The sequence below is a fragment of the Sinocyclocheilus rhinocerous genome, unplaced genomic scaffold, assembly GCF_001515625.1.
Source record: "Sinocyclocheilus rhinocerous isolate Xijiao unplaced genomic scaffold, SAMN03320098_v1.1 scaffold453, whole genome shotgun sequence".
Lineage (NCBI taxonomy): Eukaryota > Metazoa > Chordata > Actinopteri > Cypriniformes > Cyprinidae > Sinocyclocheilus > Sinocyclocheilus rhinocerous.
In genome coordinates this window covers 942,571-958,579 of record NW_015655565.1, presented here as the reverse complement: position 1 = coordinate 958,579, position 16,009 = coordinate 942,571, and the positions used below count along the sequence as shown (strand labels likewise).

General features: G+C 35.7%; 1 protein-coding gene across 1 annotated transcript in view; it reads left to right on the top strand.

The window, feature by feature from the left end:
* Positions 1 to 3,341: 3,341 nt before the first annotated feature.
* The window catches only part of LOC107718423 (circadian locomoter output cycles protein kaput-like), a 60,333-nt gene continuing 47,665 nt past the window's right edge, over positions 3,342 to 16,009 (top strand). Inside the window, exons 1-2 of the mRNA XM_016525489.1 lie at positions 3,342 to 3,482; positions 13,632 to 13,730. The gene's annotated coding sequence lies outside the window, so the exon portion shown is untranslated. The remainder of the gene's footprint in view (positions 3,483 to 13,631; positions 13,731 to 16,009) is intronic.

Sequence of the window (16,009 nt, the reverse complement as noted above, 5' to 3'; positions counted from 1 at the left end):
AAGAATAATGAACTTAATTTACAAATACCAAAAGAACGATTTTCTCTTTCAACCTGCAGTTTAATTGTTTGATTTGCAATATTTGCAGAATTACCTAAAGTACACATTTTAATGTGTTGACTAACATACTAAAACACATGTAAAGTTGATTACAATTTTAACTGTAGTGTTATTTTATATTACATTTAAAGTTAATATAGCCTATTTTAAATGTTCTAAATTGCAACTTCATTACAATATATAATAATCATTACAATAATTACAAAATACATGACATACGAGTTTTAATAGAAATGACATTAAAGTATATTTTAGTTTACCATATGCTTGTCAGTATTCAACAGTACACTTTAACCATATTTCAAAGACAATATGAAGTAATTATGAAATTACATATAAAGATGGGTGAAAAACACTCTTAAATTCAACTAACTGCATTTAATATAAATTTAAACTGTAATGCATTTTCATTTAATTGCAATTAACATGCAATTGTCTGAAAACATTACATTCAGTTCACACTTAAGAATATTCTTTTAAAGTATAAAGTTTAAAGTCCTTAATAAGTAGGGTGAATTCAGGTAAAGTTGGCCACTTTTTGTAAAACGTGTAATTTAGATACAATTTAGTTTTTTCCCCCTTTTCTTTATTACTTTTGTTAACTTTAAGGTCTAGCTATAATATTTAAATCTGAATACAGTTCATATAAAGTGTTATTTGCAAGGTATATACCAATAAACATATTTTAGATCATGCACTCCAGACAAATTTAATTTCAGGTAAAGTGGGCCATCCCTTATTTATCAAAAAATGTTCTGCATCTTAAAAACACATGATTTATTAACACATATTATCAGACAAACATATTTAACAACATATTTAACAAACCCCAAAAATATATAAACTACAGGTTATGAGTAAAATAAATCCTCATCTCAATTCATGTGTGAAATTCCAAACAACTGAAAGAACATGTTGTGTTGACATTAAATTTGATGAAATCTGAATATCAGAATATTCAGAAATCAGAATATTGATAAAAAATTAACTCTACAATATATGAAAAATGTTACTATAACACAAGCAACAACAAATAGGCTAAAAAAAAAATTAATAAGAGGAAAATTTCAAATGGTAACCATATGCTAAAATGTTTTCTGTCTATGTTCTCTAAACAAAAACATTACATGAACTTTAAATGAACTTCAATTGTGTCCATGAACTTTAATTGTGCCCATATTTTAAAGCTTTATATTCTGCATCTACAATTGTCTCCTCTTATATTTTCTTCACTCCACCGATTGAACTTCATGCCTATTCTCTCCTTCCTTTCTTCCATCTCTGACTTGAATTTCCTGACTGCAGTCTCATTTCTGTTTTCTAAAAAAGTTAATTGTCTAATATAAAATAACCAGTGAATGTCAATTATTATTATTTTTTTTAAAGTATGCTTAAAGTGTACTTCTTTTTCCACAAGGAAATAAAAAAAAGGAAAGAGAATTTCTTAGTAAAAGTTGTGAAAAAAAGTGAACTATTCAATCTACGTTGTACATTGTTTGCAGAACCACACTCTCAAAAAAAGGTACAAAAGCTGTCACTGGGGCTTACACTTTTGTACCTCATTAGGATTGGACTAAAGGATGCATATTTGTACCTTTAAATGAATGTACATATTATTCACTCAAGTGTATATTAGTACCTAAATATGTAAAGCAAGAATATGTATAACGTAGAAATAGTCAAAAAGATGTATTTAATATGATAATACCACCACCGTGTGGTTATTTTTCTACTGAATTATAGTTGACTAAAGCTTTGCTCATCTTGGTGTCACACGATCTCCACTCATAATAATAAAAGCACCATATCGTTTTTGTTTTTGTTTTACTATAAAAATGTAATTACAGTTTACTAGCCTACATATTCTTCGTCATGAAAATAACAGTGGGCTAAACTCGAGTTATCATTACTATTTTAAAACAATAGTTGTAGGTCTAGTAGTGAGGTACTACTACTGTTTCACACACTGACATTTTAACAGGCTAAATAATAATTAGCAGGAAAAAAACAGCTTGCAAAATATGCAATTTTTTTTTTTTTACTACGGTCTTTATCATGTTGTGTTAGATTTAAACGTGAACAGACATAAACATTTCCACACGTCTGTGCGTGCTTTCTACCACACTGATTTGTATGTCACTGAAACATTTACATGTTTTCACTACGGAAATTAGTATGGACTTAATGCAAATTAAGTAAAGGTTTTTAAATAGCCTTTAACAAACAACGTAAAATTGCCTCGAGGCACGATTGTCACGATCGTGTCTCGTTTAAAACAAGCTATAACTTTTCTTCCACCAATGTTCTTAAAATAACGTTAGTCATGCAACAAAACAATAATTTTACCTTCCATTAACTTCTATCATCTGGCAATGGAAAAGCCTTTGCTCTGCGCCACGGCATTTTGCGTACTCGCATCATCTTTCTATTGGACAACACAGCTGTCATTCAACGCGTCATGCCCTAAAATTTCCCGCGCGCTGTAGTGGTTTCAAGATCGGTTGACGTGCGTATTTGACCTAATTGGCATTCGGCCAAGAGAAAGAGCGACACATGTGGGCCAAAGATTAGGAACGTTTGTATAACATAAAATTCATACCGAAACACAACCATTAAAATATAGCAGGGTATTGTCTGTTTGAAGTTATTGAAACTTTAAAACCGCCACGGAAAGAGTGAAATTGGACCACTTCAAACAGGAAAGCTAAAAGTGATACATTTCGTGTATACATTTTACAGTTAATTCCTCCAAAAACGCTTTAATCTCGTTTTCCCTCTCATTTTATTTGAAATATGCGCTTTGTTTCTTCTTACGTGTTTTAACTCGTCTTCACTTTAAGAGTCTCATGGATTATTGGTAGATAATAACGGGAATTAATTTTCAAATCTAAGTGTCTGCATGTTTTTCGGCTTTCCCAGTTTTTGTTTATTTTGTGAACATTAAATGTTTTATGCGTTATATTAACATTTAATGATTTTTTTTTTAAATGTACACTTTAATGTTTTTCTTAATTTCTATAAAAAGTTATACAGGTATACTTTTTGATATAAATGAGTCGTTTTGGTCACTCTCCATGATCCGCTATTTTTAATTCCCTTGAAGCTGATAACTTCTGTTTCTTTTTTATGAACTGTATTCTATACAGTAACAAAAGCAATTTAAACAAAACAGCTCTTAAAGATGCTCACATGCAAAGTAGGAGCCAGGTCAACCGCCATTAAATCGTACAAGAAGAAGAAGCAGCCAGGACTTGCCGCGTGTTGCCAGATTGTGTGGGATTCTGCTCTAGCCGTACTGCGCTTGCGCGTGGGAAGCCTGGGGTAGGCCCTGCTGTTTTTCTAACTCTAGTTCAATCCTACACTGCCGTCTCAACCAAAACAAGGCGCAAGAAAACCCCCCTCCTGGACGGCAAATAACCGAGGTAAGAAAGCAAGCGGGCTTGCTAGATAGCATTCTTTTAAGGCAGAGCAGCGGAGCTCCAGTGTCGCATTTGTGTCGGATTTAATACAAGCGTATACGCGGTGAAAATACGGTGGTGTGTGTTTAATGCTTGCCTGGGAAGAATCCGAAGGCCCGGTGACCTACATTTGTTCTAGCCTAGTGAGGCAAGGGGAGTGTACGATGTTGCGCTGCCAAATGTTCGCAACCGATTTAAAGCCCGGACATCTCTCGTGCATCGCATGATTTAGTCCCTGCAGAAGCTGTATCTTTGTGGCTTTGCATTTATCAGCTATGCACGGATAGCCCTGTTTATACTGACGACGCGCGTTTGTCAGGCTGTTAACTCGCGCTTCTTCAGGTCATATTTTAATCTGTGTTTCAGTGAGCATATCGATCAAATAAATCGGTCTGAGCGGATGCATGAATATCCGCCAGTAATCGTGAATCTACTCGTTTATTTTACTATGCAGCCTGAAGGATTGCGACTCCGAAGATGGGAAGTAAATCCAATTTAACCTGACCATTTTCTCGCTGCTCCGGCAGAGCAACCTGTAGCGAGCTCGGCTGAATATGTATATCCCGTCTTTTTACTAACCACAGCTGGAGTAACCAGCCGCACACAGAATTAGTTAACACCTTGGAGTTTTTGCCATTTATTGCAGCTTTGCATGTCGTTCGGCTCTATTTAATTATCATGCGACCGGGGAGTGAAGAGACAAAAAAGAAGATAATACCGGTAATTAATTGCTTTTATCTAAACAGGTCGTAGTGCACATATTTCTGCGTGTATGTTTCTGTTAAATCTTTGAATTTAACGAGAATAAAAAGGTAAAAATCTTTATACCGACTGACAGCAAGTAAGAGGTGTTTCGGTTTCTCTGTGAAGGTGAATTAGGGTTATTTGACGTTCAAGCGGGATTTCTTATGGACGGTGCTGGAACTGAATGTCTGCGTTTCATTTTATATTTGGTGTCTCGTGTCTTGTTGGTATTATTTAAGCATAAAAGCGCCTTGCTAGTATTGTATCTGATAACGGCGCGTTCCCAAATGCCTAATGTTTTCTTGGTCGGCAGTTTAATAGGTTTTGTCTATATCACTTATACGAAATTAAGCCTTTGCTTTTGAATATTAATTAGGTTATGCACGAAAATTGATTTATGCAATTATAAGGCAGAATAAAGATTGCTGTTGATATGTCAATAAACTGATTATTTGCAGATTATTTGGCTGATAACAAATTAAAACTGGAATGTGAATATTAGCATAATTAGAAATGTACAGAGATTTAATTAATTTAGGTGATTTTTTCTATATAATAATAATAACAATAATCTCTTAATGAGTAATTCATCATAGTAATAAAGTTTTATTTAATTTGAGTTATTTTAATACTTCAACAAACTAAATGTTTTTATTTAATCTCTTTATTTTTAAAATGTGTATAGTTAGTATTTATAAAGTTTTAGCTTTTAGTTTTGGATCTGTTTTTAGTTGTTTTAATACTACAATTGATTGCTTCTGTTGTCCTCATTTGTAAGTCGCTTTGGATAAAAGCGTCTAATAAATGACTAAATAAATAAAATAAATAAATAATTCGATTTTTTTTTTGTCAGAACAGTCAATGTATTTGTAAATTATTTTTTGAGATTTAATTTGAAAACTTCCCATATCCCATATCTCCCACTGTTGGTCCTGGGATTTTGTAGATCAGTGGATTCATCCATGGCTCAGCATTCACAGACAAAATATGACTTCATGAGCACTGGTAACATTTTCATTTTAAGTTCTAATCCTTCTTAATATAACTTTATTGCAATAAATAAAAAGTGCCACTGTACGTCATGAGCATGGACAAAAATGTTAAAAATAACACATTGCATCTGGATTTTAATAACAAATGGATATGTCCCATCTGTCCCCACTGTTAATGGCGCCTTTGTTTTTAGGTTCACTCTGGATAAGGTGCGTTTGTTTATCACTCAGTATTTCTTATAAAATAAACTTGTGTGTACACGTGAATAACACTGGAAATAAATGAAACTGCCACATGATCCACATAAAAGGAATCCTAGAAAGCAGGTTGTTTTTCACCTTCACCATGTTGATCAACACCAGTCCTTCACTGAGGTGGAGAGTGTTTTTCTCACATGATGGTTTTTCTTTGGCAAAGCAGTTATTTGTCAGCACATTATTCCCTTTACAAACCTAGTAACCATCAATTTCATAAAAATACTGCAATGTTTACTGTCATGGTAAATTATCATTGGATCCTTCAAACAGTATAAGAATTTGATTTATATATGCCCGTGGTGGTTAATACTTAAAAATTTAGTTCCATTGTTGTTATGCTATTGAGAAAATCATAAACCTGCCATGTTTCCTGTGACTTTTTGAATGCCTTTGTGGTTTATTTGATTTGTTTGTATATCCCCATTGTACAAACCTTTACATTGTTTGAACAAGTTCAGTCAGCAATTTAATTGGTCATGAAGTTGAAGTCTGTGAGGGCATTCAGGGATAAATCAACTGCACTGTCACCCCAGCAAAGTCATGCCCATCTGACTTAACAGGTCTGGCCGATATCGCTTTTGACAGCGTTTGCAGATCTATCACAACCTTGCACCCTACTTAATCACATCTGCAAGTGTGCAGCTTTGGCTGAATTGCTAGTTTACAAATCTGGGTTTTGTTTTATGTATTAAAGGTATGCCGCTCAAAGTGTAAGGTAGGGGTGGGTGATATGGCTAAAATATCATATCACGATTTTTCTCAGGAAAATCACGCTTTGTGATTTGATCATGATTCTTTGTCATGTTGGTTTTACTATTTTGCAAGTTGTCTGAGCAGTACAGCCCAACTAATTTCCCTATTTTAAAAACAAAGCCTTCCAAGGTAACAAAATATAAAATAAAAAAGAATGGCAGATAGTTTGGCCAGAGTGAGCAAAGACAAAAATCTTTGTCATTATTTTATCTTTGTTATTAAAAAATGAGAACAAAGATACACATTACAAACACACATAATATACAAATAAAACAAACAGTGCTTTAGTAGGTGTATTTAGCAGTAGCATTCAAGAAATTGAATGAACAAATATAAAAATACAACACTATATACACTTCACTGTATAAATTATACATTGATTCTAATTAAAGCAACTGTATTAAAGTTCTTCAGTCAAGAGTAATGTTTTGTTGTTTTATTAACATTAAAGGAATAGTTCACCCCAAAAATGACATTTCTGTCATCGTTTACTGACTCTCAAGTTGTTTTAAACCTGAATGAGTTTCTTTCTTCCGTTGAACAAATGTTATTTTGAAGAATGTGGGTAACCAAACAGTTGCTGGTCCCCAGTGACTTCCATAGTATTTTTTTTTTTTTACTACTATAAAAGTCAATGGGGATCAGCAACTGTTTGGTTACCCACAATCTTCAAAATATCTTCTTTTGTTTTCAGCACAACAAAGAAAATTAATGCAGGTTTTGGACAACATGAGAGTGAGTAAATAATGACAGAATTTAGATTTTTGGGTGAACTATCCCTTTATTGACAAGCGGCAGCATGTTTAGTACTATTAGGGTGCGTCTCAATCAGCTCCTGAGCTCGTGAATTAATATATCGTGTACACGAATCCGGGCACTGGTAAGTTCCCTGACTCAATGCGCATTGGGACAATGATTACTCAATTTCTGGCGACATGACAACGTACAATGTCAACAGACAACATTGTAGAACGTCACTGCTGGTATTAATCAACAACAGGCAGGACCAATCTCTTTTTGATATTATTTTGTATTCTCTTTAAACACACTGTTCCATTACATATTCTTACAACATTTCAGCCAAATATTAATTATAAATGTTAACTAGATGTGTTCACTACAAACCTCTTTCTGATTCTGATACAGGTCTAGCGATGTGTGTTTGTGCTGAAATATACTAAAACAGGGTTTGTCTTTTCAAATCTTCTAGCGCTTTCAATTATATTTATCGAGTTGGCTTGTGTGGTTTATGTTTTGAGCTTCAAAAATGTGACGTCATTACCGGTAAGGGAGCATCGATTATCCCTAGTTTTTGCGGTGCATTGTGGGATTTTTCAGGGAGCAAATGTTCCAGCAGACCTTAAAATGGCCTTACAATGGCCGACTCCCTGATCAGTTCCCAGACAAGAGTCAGGCAGGTCACGGTGCGTAATTTGTTACAAGGCCTTCAATGGTTTGTCACCAAGGTGTGAAGTAATGAATTACAGATACTCACGTTACTGTAATTAAGTAATTTTTTATCAGAAATTGTACTTTTTTGAGTAGTTTAAAATTGTGTACTTTTACTTTTACTCAAGTACATTTTAAGTGATGTATCTGTACTTTTACTCCGCTATTTACCCTTCGTTTGTGGTTGTTACATGCATGTTTTAATCCATCAATGTGATTGGATAGGGAGAGAGTAATTGGTCTTGACTCTTGTGACTCTCGTCAAATCAAAATGTGCATAGAAAACATTAACCGCCAACTGGTGATAATCATGGCTGCTGGAAGCACATTCTTCAAGCATCACTTGAAGTTCTCAAACTTCTTCGAGTTATCAGCATCTTCCTCTAATATGTTAAGGTAAATTTCGGATTTCTTCTTACTAAATAATCTGTATATGCTAGCCTACAGGGCCTGAAATTTGGTGTGAGGTTGCGGGGTATTGCGCACAATGTTAATGACTCCCACAAGTGTCACATTTACGTCATATACGTGCGATCTGCACTGCCACGTCTCTCCCTCGCGTGCGTCCTGCAGCAGTCACTTGGAGAAGTCGTCAGCTTGTTGACACCTGATGAGTTTGAGCGCAATTTGAGTTTGTGCGCTGTGAAAAAGTGTGTTGGGAGTGGACACTCTAAAACGCATGGAAACGTGGAAAAAACAGCTTACCATGGCTTAATGTACTGAAATTGGAGGACCAGATTCATGATGCACCTTATTAATGACCCGTGGCATTATCATACTGCATCTCTGTCAGCGCGTGATAAAATAAAACTGCAGCTCGTTAATAAACAGTAATAAACAAAGTTTTTTGTTTGATGAACCATTTTATATAATCCGCCTTCATTTAGCAAGTGCACCTGCACAAAAACATTTTTCCAGTTCAACACTTTTTGTTCCATTCAGTTGTAGATGCTGCTGATAAAGCAGCTTGTTCTCTTCCAGACTGCCGCGGCCACGCAAAGAGACGTACGTGTGTGTGTTTTCTTTTAAAGTATTCCCCCGGAAATACTTCTATATTTAATGCAGTTTTTCTCTTTTTAACCTCTCTATCTCATGGTGTGTGATGAACTCTCGTATGAGTTTCTAATGGTTTTGTTTGCATTGTTCTAAACATTAATATTTTAGGAGCAACAATAGCATGCTCTGGCTCAGTGGCCTTACACCTGATTTCAAATCTGTTTTTTCAAACATTATGATTTAAATGGTGATGAGTGTACTGAGAATAACTTCTTCACCTTTTCATCATAATAGTTTTTCAGTGTTATTTTGATGTATTTTAAAGAGTTGGCAGTCAAAATTAAAACTGCTGGATGATAGATATTCTTCATTCTTTCTGACAAACAATAAAAGATAATGTGAATTACAGTATGTACAAAGGAAATTACATTGAGAGTGCTTCACGCGGAGTGGAAATTGTGCAGGATCTTTTGAAATGGATGTTTACTATTACTTCTCATGAAGAAATTATGTGGTCCAAACAGTCTATTGGGTTAATGTTTTGATTTACTGAGTAAGTGTTTATAATACTGGGAAAAGTGTTATGGATGATGAACTCTGTGGTTTGGGATGTGGAGGCTGGGCATAAAAGCAAGCATTGTAGTAGCAGAAGCAAACTACATGTGGTGGTCAGTATGTCTTGGCTGTTGTTCTGGTCAGTTGGTCTTGCGGGCAGGGTCACGCTTTCTGACGTATAAGAAGCATATCATTGGTTAAATGTTCACACATGAAGAATCTACAAACTGTTAGCTAATGACAAAAAAACATGTAACATATTAATAGTGGCAAACACTCTTGGGATGTAGGTTGTGTTTATAATGAGTAGTCAATATTATGCAGCACAACTGTTTAAACATTGATAATAATAATAATACATGCTTTTTTGAGCAGCAAATCAGCATATTAGAATGATTTCTGAAGGATCATGTTACACTGACTGAAGACTGGAGTAATGATGCTGGAAATTCAGCTTTGCCAGCACAGGAATAAATGACATTTTAAAATATATTAGCCTAATTTAAAAAACAAAACAAAGTTCTAAGTGTATTATTGTTTCACTGTATTTTGAGACTTCTTTCAAAAACATTAAACTGACCCCAAACTTTTGAAAGGCGTTGGTAGTGGGATGCTGTGGTTTGATTTCTCTCGTCCAAACTTAAAACATACCTATAAGAAGTATAAACTTCTGGCCACCCAGCAATTCTCAAAGAGCACAACAACAGATCTTGATTAGCTTACTTTGATTTGCAAAGATTTCTTATTGTACTTGGAAGGCATTACAGAATACATAGCCGCTGACACAATGCCATTCTGACCTTGTTGGCTCTGTTCAGTGTCAGGCAGGCTTTTGATTAAAGTGTGTTCATGAAAACAAGAAAACTAAAAGTTCCACTCATGGTAATTTTATTGGCTGGTCCAAGGCAATTCACTGGCATTTTAGTTTTTTCGCAGTCATCCTACATTTCCTCCTTGCTCTTCAAGGGATGAAACTGGAGCCGATATCAGTTTGGTTTGGCAGTCTCAGAGGGATGCTATGGCCCGATGCTGGGTTGCCAGCCTTGTGTCCAGAGGGACATGTGACTGTATTGTGGGAGTGTGGGTTGGAGTGACGAGTCCTTTTGGATGCCCAGAGCTCTCAACATCCACCCACTCCACCCAAACCCGCATGCATGCATGCCTCCATCTGCTCGCTGTACACTCTCATGCTCTGCGTTTCACGTTGGACTCTGCTTCAGAGAACTGTGTGTGTAAGATCAAAAGCATATTACACTTAAGTGTTGATGGTCAAGCCAGTTTTGTTTTAAAGTCGTGATGTAACGGAAGTAGCGAATGATTGTTTCTTCCATATTGTTACGCACGTCCAAGTGAAATGGATTTTTGAAAAGAAAAAAAATGTTGGACGGGGTCTTGGTTCTGTCTATCGGTTGTTGATTCAATGGAGGCAGATCTGAATGCAAGCTTGCAATCGATTGTAAGAAAGGGCCGGGGTTTCTGTGAATGAACTGATTGTGATCTGTCATGTTCACCAGAAGATTGAATAAATAAAAATAAATCATGAATAGATGAATAAAAATAAATCATGAATAGATAAATCGTTCACAGTAAGAAGATAGATAAATAGGGTAAATTTCCACTTCAATGCCGTTTTAAAGGAACACTCCACTATTTTTGAAAATAGGCTAATTTACCTTTAGTGAAGCTTAGCATAGATCATTGAATCTGATTAGACCGTTAGCATCTCGCTCAAAAATGACCAAAGAGTTTCTATATTTTTTCTATTTAAAACTTGACTCTTCTGTAGTTACATTGTGTACTAAGACCGACGTAAAATGAAAAGTTGCGATATTCTAGGCCGATTTGGCTAGGAACTATACTCTCATTCCGGCGTAATAATCGAGGAACTTTGCTGCCGTACCATGGGTGCAGCAGGCGCAATGATATCATGCAGCGCCTGAAAATAGTCCCCAGCTAGGTAACTTCCAATAAGCCTATTTTCAGGCGCTGCGTAATATCATTTCTAACGGTCTAATCAGATTCAATGATCTATGCTAAGCTGTAGCTAAAAGTGCTACCGCCAGACCCGGAGATCGGCTGAATGGATTCGAAAACGGTAAAACTCAACTGTTTAACTCTAGGGGAGTTGGAAAATGACCCTATTTTCAAAAATAGTGGAGTGTTCCTTTAATGGTGAGGTGTGTAATATCTGTGCCAGTGGTAGCAAATGGAACTGCAGTTTGTGCAAGTGGAATAGCAAATTGGTTCAACCAATGGTGTGAGTTTGGGGCGGGAATTTTTATTTGATTTGATTAGCCAATGGGAGTGTTTGAAACTTCATTGTTTTTTTTCTGTTTGTTGCCGCTTTGGTGCAGATGGTAACCAGTTTTTAAAAACATTGTAAAAGCTTTAAAACGGTGTTTACAATGATTTCTTCCTTGTTGTTGTTATTTCCGGGTTAAATTTGATTTACCATCATGTGGACTCAATAACGCAGTTTTATCTTTGCCATTTTCTAAATTTGATGCATGATTGCTCTTTTTATTTTAAATATACAGTAAGCAGTTGTTTGATTTATCAGATGCATGGTTTGCTGGATGTTGTAAACCAGTTGGCAAGGATCCATCACCTACAAAGTCAAAACACTTGTAAATTATAGATAGCATATCGCAGAGGAATACTAGTCATGTGTTTTCATCAGTTTGGGTCATTGTTGATTTGCCAGTTAGGGTTTCTTTTTTTACAGTTTGCCATTTGAGGACATATCAATAATTATGATAATTGATAATGGGAATTTTTGCAAACATTTAGCTCACACACATATTAATGTCATGAATTTGTGAAGTGAAGATGAATGAGCGTTAAAGGAGTTGCTTCCCTGTTGATGTGAATCATACTTGCTGTGTGAGTGTAAACAGGAGAGAAACCACCTGAGACCATAGAAGAGCAGTGTTGTTAGCGAAGTCTTTAACGTAAAGACAACTAGACATTTAAATTTTCGGTCAAGTCAAATTTATTTTAATGCCACTTTTGTTTTACACTTTATAATTTTGTTTTAATTATTTTTATTTTGCAACAATAATTATTATCATAATAGAAATTACAATAATAGTGATTTATTATTATTATTATTATTATTATTATTTTATAGTCATATATAAATAATCACTGTTTTGGTCCAATTGTGCAGCCCTACAAACAAGTTTAATATTTTTTTATTTTGTAATAATAATAATCATAATAAAATTCACAGAAAAATCTGAAAAATCACAGCATTTTTCACCAAATTGTGCAGCACTTGTTAATAAGTTAACTTGTTAGTAAGTGCTTCATACAAAACTCTGATGCCGCTAATGTGGAAAACACACAAATGCTCAAAAGCACTGATTGTGTCAACCTGGTAAGTTTCCAGGTTTTTCCTTACTCCTGGAAGTTGTGTAAGTCAGCCAATCAGATTCGAGCTTGCCATGTCAACTGTAATTGCCTTAGCAACCATTGCTAACTAACAGATTTTCCTAGACTGTTGAGAGCCCTTGATACACTAAACAAAAACCTCTTCCTAAGACAAGCCTATTTTTCTTCATTATTTTAAATGATAAACCGTTATAGATCATCCCCTAAATGTAAACAGGCAAGCTGTATTTTGCCCAGCCAGTTTGCTGATATATTTAGTCACCAGACAGTTTAATCCTGTACCACTAACAGTACTATAATTTTGTCTGTACGTGTTACTGTCTTGAATCAAATCGATTTTGTTGTAGTATTCGGATAAAAACTGAAAAATGAATAAATATACTAGGGATTGAACCGGATCCTTCTGTATTACCAGCCAGTTGTCAGCTTGTGTTCTTCAGCTCTAAGATGGGTTGGACTTGATTTATGTTTAGAGGTGAAAAGAAAACCGCAAGATGTTTGCATGGAGGGACAGTATTTTATCTCACTGCAGCGGAAGCCCAATGATTTGGTTGTGTGTGTGTGTGTATGTGTGAAGACTCCGAATGACCCAGATGTTTTAGTTGTGATTTCACCTCTAATCAGAACCTCTGGGACGAGCAGAGAAGTGAACGGGTGGACGCAGAACATTTCTTACTAGACACAAGTTCTGTACACGTACGCACACCGCACAAATAAACCGTGACCTGGATTGTTGACACATTTCAGTGCAGAATAATAGTCAGCAAATTGTGATAAGAAAGACGCATTTAAAATATTCTTAAAGCTAACTTGAATAATCACCCAAATCCTTACAGAGAGCCTGCTGTCTTTTAGGGTTATATGCATTCAAACGGTTTCGTTTGTTCTTGTTGCTCTCAACGATATTGTCATTTAATTTGAATTGTCAGAAAGTGAATTGAGAGTGTTTTAAAATTTCTTTTTGCCTTTGCAGGGTTTCCATCACCATTGGATTTGAGTTTTTTTGTTTGGAAGTAAAACTCTCAATGACAATCCACAGGAGCCCCTCTGCAACCTTCCCAACCTAAAGAAGGTAAGTTGGTGAAAAAAGATTTTTTAAAATGTTTGACGGTCCCCAAAATGAACATAATTCAAAGACATTATTGTGGCAGGTGAAGGAGTTAAATAAACATTGAATAGAATAATAATTGTTGTTTTTGGTCATTGCATCACATCCATGGCATGTTAAAAGTAGTTCACGTGTCCTGTGCGAATGGCTCCGTAGTCATTTTGTGCCACCTTTATCTTGTTATTATGATATGACGGCCTGTGTGCTTATGACAGTGTTGTGATTTTATTGTTGACTGCATCCAATCTTGCTGAGGGTCTGACTCACTTAATAGCTTAATACCCTGCAAGCCCCAGAGATGAAACCACAAATGGCAGAACTGGAGAGAGATGAAACACAGCGTTGATATGTGAGGATATATATATATATATATATATATATATATACAGTTTGCTTTTCAAAGAGAATGGCAATCGCAGTCTGTAACTAAAGTGAAGGGCCAAAGAGATGTATTCGTAGTTTTTAGGGAATATTTTTTCCCCCACTTTTTTCCATGATAGAGACAGTAGACAGAGGGATTGGAACTGGTGAATGACAATCCAAAATCAAACTCTTGTCTTCTGCAGCTCTGTGTCCGCAGCTCATTGCAGTGAAATTAATTAAATACAGTTAAAGCAAAGCAACACAGTTAAAACAGTAATATTGTGAAATAATATTATGTTTAATATAAATATGATATATATAATATAAATGTTTTCTGATGTAATAGATTTTGCATTGTAATTTATTCCTGTGATGGCAAAGTTGAATTTTCAGCATTTATAATCCAGTCTTCAGAGTCACATGATCCTTCAGAAATCATTCTAATATGCTGATTTGCTCAAGAAACATTTATTATTATCAGTGTTGAAAACAGTTAACAGTTGCTGCTTAATATTTTTGTGGAAACCATAATAAATTTTTTTCAGGACTCTTTGATGAATAGCAAGTTCAAAAGAGTCCAATATAAATCTTTTGTAACATGTAAAAGAGTTAAGTATCGATTTTACAAAATGAAAAAAAAAAATTGCAGTAATTTTAATGAGCTAAATTAAACAAGCAGCAAAAATGCTTTTAGAGCTCTCCAAAAAAACTCTGTAACTTCTACATTAAAATTTCATGAAAGATTCGAAATCATTGTGGTTAGTGTGCTTAATTAGTCTTCAAGGAAACAGTATAAAGGCCATTTACATTCCAGTGCTGCTGTAGTAGGACTGCTTTCTCATTGTTATTCAGATTTTGCACAGCTGGTTTGTGCTTTTTTTTTTCAGCCCTGCAGTGTAATTTGCATGAAGATACCATGCTTGCATTTGTAAATTATGTGTGTAGCACTAAGAACTGCTGCTGTATTTCCATATGGCTGGATGTGACTGCATGCTACAGTGCTGATTGGGGATTCAGAACTGAGGAAAAACTTCCCTGGAGATCCCACATATACACACTCCCCCGACTCGCTCTTTCCAGTGATCTCAGTGTCTAGGCTTCAAACCACCTCACGTCATACTCATCTCTGTGTTGTTCTCTGACTAGGAGGAAAAGAGGTGATTGTGCGCTAAGGAAAAGCGAGGAATTGGAGAGGCCGTATGACTCGGCAGAAATCGCCTGCCCTCCATAAAAATGCAGTGTCATTTTTGAGACTGCAAAACTGTTTTTTTTTTGTTTTTTTCTCCAAGGATGGCATGGCTTTGCTGACTACAGGCCTTCATGTCTGTGGCGTCTAAAAGCAAGCATGTCAGCTGTATGCTAATTTTATTTTCTGGCCACTAAAGACCTTCAGGATATTTACGCATCGTGTAAGTGTAGCCCGGGTATATAGTGTGTTAACGTTTCTCCGAGCGGTTCTGATGACCAGGCGCGGATTAATGCACAGGCTTGCCTAGGCTGCAGCCTAGGGGCCCAACGTGTGCAGGGGCCTCGGATTGGCCAGACTATTTTTTTTTACTTCAGCGCAAAGAAAAAAAGACCCTCATTGGCCCATAAGAAACATTAGAGGAGGATTTGTTGCAGAGCATCTGACAAAATTAATGTCTTGTATTGTAGAATGCACTCTCAGCATCGCTGAGAGTTCACGCAATCGTTAAATCGAAACCGAAAGTAAAACGTGCACGCGCATTCAAAAGCGATTTCAATACCCCACGTTTTGAGAGCGACTCCCTGATGCGCGCGAATTAGGCTACATAACATATCTAGGCTGTTATTAGTATGTAGGCTATAATAGGTTGTGTTGTCTATAGTTCTGCATCATGCTTGAAAAATTTGCACTT